We start from the raw sequence: 4,557 nt of genomic DNA, 5'->3' as shown, positions 1-4,557 counted from the left end.
AGGGAAAGCTGACTGTGTTCAAGGAAAAATGCGTGCAGCTGTAAGGAATCAGTTGTGAGTGGCTCGAATGGAACGGAGCACGGAGATTCATTCCCTTTGCCAGAGGCTGGTCCAGGAGAGAACTGTGATCCGTGGTGGCCAGTGAGATAAGAGGAAGTCTCCTGGGGGCTGGTAAGAAATATTTTCCTAATTGATAAGAAAGAGAGGGGCAAGAGGAAAAAGTCCTTTGCTCCTGCTTCCCGTCTTGCTTGGGACCCTCTTCTGAGGGCACAGGATGGCCAACACTGCACCGCTGCCCTCCTCCACATTAAACAGCAGCTACTAACCAACAGCCCAGCTCTGCAGGGACAACAAAGCAGAGCAGGCAGCACCTGCTTCTCAATGGCATCACTGAGTGGCTGGAACACCTCGGGCCCAGCTATCTCTGGACCTCACAAGTTATCTAGAGATTTCCTTGTGCTTTGAACCAGATTTTTCTATTACTTACAGCCAAAACTCATTTAATGTACGTATGGGCTTAAAAACCAAGTGGGGAAAACTATTGTGTTGAAGAGAAAAGTCACAAGAAGTCATGGCAATTATGATTACAGAAATATGTCACAGAACGTTGGTTACATCAGAGACTGGACAACCAGCTCTGCTCCAAGGAACTAGGTGGAGCTTTCCACAGGAGGGCCGAGAAGAAGCCATGCCAGGTACTGAGGGTGAGGCATGTGTTCGGGACATCCTGGCAGGCCTGTTCGGGAAATGCTGAGAAGCCTGGGTGGCAGGTTGGAAAGCTGGAGGGTGGGATAAGGCCAGGTGGTGATGGGCTTTGCATGAAATGCTAAGGAGCTATGGTTTTATTCTCTAGAAGCAGAGATATGTGTGTGTGTGTGTGTGCAAGAACAGTCATGCTCATAATACCATAGTCCTCCCATGCAGTAAAGAAACTCACTAGCCTTTGTTCCCAGTTCCTGAGAGGGAGCTTCTAAATCCTGAGAATTTCCTGAGCGATAGGAGTGTCTGCTATTTGTGGTAGACACTCATAGTTTAGGCACCAAGGCTGTTCATGGTTTTGGCCCTAGATGGCTTCAGGATGGGAGCTGGCCATGCTGAAAAGACCAACAATGTCATTAGAGGGTCAGGGCTTCGATTCTGACCTCTGGGAGAGAGGGGGCCTGGAGACTGAGTCTCACCATGTGGCTGAGGCTTTCAATCAATCACAGCTATGTAATGAAACCCCAATGAAAGCTCTGGACACTATGCTCCTTGGAGCTCCCTGGTTGGCAACTGCATCACTGTAGTGGGAGGGTGGTGTGTCTCGAGCATGCAGAAGCTTTGCCTCTGGAGCCCTCCCAGCCCATGCCCTAGTGTCCCTTCACTTGGCAGTCTTGAGGTGTATCTTGTGTAATAAAACTGTTGTCATATTTGTAGCGCTTTCCTGAGTTCTGTGAGTCATTCTGGCAAATTATTAGACCTGAAGTGGTCCTGGTAACCCCCCAAATTTCTAGCCAGTTGGTTAGAAGTAGAGATGGCCTGGGGATCCCTGAACTTGTGGCTGGCATCAGAAGTGGGGACTGTCTCATGAGCGCAATGCCCTTCACCTGTGGAGCCTGGCCCCAACTCGGGTGGCAGTGTCAGACATCACCAAACCACCCATTGCATGGAAGGTGCAGTGGCCCGTGCTTAGGTCCGGGCCCAGGCCCAAGGTCTCCAGTCCTAGGGAATGCGCAGGGCTTTTCTTCAGCCAAGTCCGCTGATTGACTACTCTTTCAGGAAAATGATTACCTTTGGTCACAAAGGAACTGGGGGTAGGGAGTGAAGAGATCTGAGAAAAATGGAGAAAACCAAAATCCCCCAGGTGTGGTCCCTGAGGTCAGCTCACTGTGATCATCACAGGGTGCAGCATCACAGCCACTGTGCAAGCATTCGTTTCCTGGCCTAAATCCATTTTTAGAGTGAATAATAACACAGGCAAATATAATAATAACTACCATCTATTGAACAATAATGGGAAAGATGCCAAGTACTTTTTAAAAAATCTGATCCTCATAATGATGCTGCTGGGAAATAACACTCCATTTTACACGGATGCAGCGGGCAGAGCGAGCCCTGCCCCAAAGCATGCCTCCTTGAAGTGAAAGAGCTTCGCCAGCAGGTGTCCGGGGCTTTGCAAGGTGAGTCACAGGCGACCTAGTGTGCCGCCTCCCTGCCTCCACACCCACCTCTCGTCCTTCCTGAGTCTCTTCCCTGCAGGAGTCTATGTTGGGGAAGGGCTGGTGGTTGGTGTGAGGGCCAGGGGGCTGCAGGCTCAGAGGAGCCTGGGAAGGCGGGTGAGCAGGGGGTGGTCGCTCCCTCCTGAGCAGATACTGTTCCTCCACAGAGGAGGTGGGAGCCAGCCCTAGTGGTGATGGGTAGATGGCAGATGTTTGAGGTGAAGATGCAAAGCTGAGATGGGGGTTGGACATTTGCAGAGAGTGGAAGCAGCCATGCAGCCCACGAGAGTGAGAAGCCAAAGGCCCTATGAGCAGAGGTGCCTGTGATAAGTCTCCTGGGTCTGAGGTGTGCCCTGCCACCTCTGGCACCTATCTTCACATGGCTTAGTTAGTAAAACCTACCTTATAGAGTCAGTGTGGGAACTGGCAAGAAGCTAGGTGAAGAGCCTTGCACAATGCCTGGCACAAAACAGGCACTCTCACAGTCATGCTTATTTTTATATTTAACACTGCCCAGTGCAGAGTTGGGAAAAATGTGTGCAAGGAGTCCTTGGGGACCGGCCCATGTGCCACAGGACCCAGTCCTTGGGATGTCCCGAAGCGTCTCCAGTTGGAGGCTTCAGAACAGTGTGTGTCCTCATCCAGGCCTGCGGCTGTGCTTGAGGACACCCTATCATCCAGTCCCTGCCATGGGCACCCCTGGACAGCCCTGAAAATTTCCAGCTGGTGGCCAGTACTTCTGAGAGACAGAGATCAGTACCTGGGTAGTTTCCACATTATATTCCCCAGAGAACAAACCCCTTTTCTCTCCCTGAGACAACCTCATAGCAGGAGGGCAGCAGGGCACAGCTTCCACTGAGCAGAGGCCATTCTGCCACCTCCTGGGGGCATGAGGCAGGTGGTGGCCCCCTGGCCTTGACAGTGAGGGCTAAATCAGGCTAGTGATATGAGTCACCCTTCTCTCCCTGTGCCTGTTTTTTCAAAAGGCCCTGTAAAGATGTTTGGATGCACGACAAAGACGAAGTGTATGATTGATTTCTGGAAATAGGTCTGTTTGCACTGCTGTTCCTCAGTAGAGCCAACAGTTTTAGAGAAGTCCTAATCACAGATGCTAGAGCCGTGGCCGCTCAGGCTTTGTCCAGTCAGCCCTCCTGAACCACTGCAGATATTTCTGTCCCCGGGGCAGAGCAGTCATGGACCCAAAGGCTGGTCTGTTACAGGCGCTCTCCCTACTGGGCTCTGCCCAGCCTTCCCTCACCAGCACGGTGGGGATGCACCTCGCTCCACCCCACTGTGCTTGCCATGTTGACACATGCTCCTACTTCAGCCACTTTCTGACACTGTGGGTAAAGTGTCAGGCAGGTCCTTTGTCAACTGTTTTTACATAGGCGTGGGGTAGATTTTCTAACCCAATCTTACATATGAAAAAACCCAGGCACAAAGGTTAAGCAACTTTGCTGAGGTCACTCCGATACTTCCAGAGCAGGATGTGATCTTTGTTTGGACAGGCAGGCAGTGTCCCCAGCCCCATCCACATGGCATCACTCCCACTTCCCAAGCGCCTGCACCTGCCACGCATCCTGAGGGCACCCGGCAGGCACCGCCCGCCTTGCTCTACTGAGGAGAGAGCTGCAGCCCCAGCTCGCGCTACCTACCCTCTCCACCTCGCCTTCCTCACCCGAAAATGGAATGATAATCTCATCTACCTCACATGGTTGATGGGAAGATTTAAAGAGCTTGTTATCCGCAGTTTCCAATTTGGGGAGTGACACGCAGTCAGCTCCTATCCCGGGTGATCGACTGGCTGGTGATAAACAGAGGAAAGCACCCGGCATTCCTGAAGAGTGTAGCGATCGAAGCCCGACTCCCGGCAACGCCCCCGACCCACTTCGCGTCCAGACTCTGCATCACGAGAGCTTTACAGACCCTCTGGAGTCTTGACTATGGTAAAGCCACCATTCTCTTACATTGGAGGCGGAAGCACAGAGGAGATGAAGTGTTTAACAGAAGGTGGGCACCTGAACCAGGAACCTGGCTCCTAGGCTCTTTCCCCAGGGGCAGAAGGAACACTCGCAGGAATTGGTGAGGATGCTTATCTCAACAAATAACGCACAGATAAGCCTCAGACAGGCTTAAAAAACAAGGCAACGTATTTCACCTACCACAAGAAGCCCTGAGTCAGGCAAGCTCTGGATACTGCACTCCAGGTAGTGGTCCCGCAACAGACTCTGGAGGCTCTCGAGTCTTCTAGGTAGCAGTTCTGCCAGGTGTCACATTCTCCTTAGGAAACCCTTTTCCAGCAGCTTCCGAAGACCTCTCCTCATGTCTCAATGGCTAGCATAAGGTCATGTGCAAGTTC

Source organism: Cynocephalus volans, chromosome 8 (genome assembly GCF_027409185.1).
Source record: "Cynocephalus volans isolate mCynVol1 chromosome 8, mCynVol1.pri, whole genome shotgun sequence".
Taxonomy (NCBI): Eukaryota; Metazoa; Chordata; class Mammalia; order Dermoptera; family Cynocephalidae; genus Cynocephalus; species Cynocephalus volans.
This window is presented reverse-complemented; position numbering follows the sequence as displayed.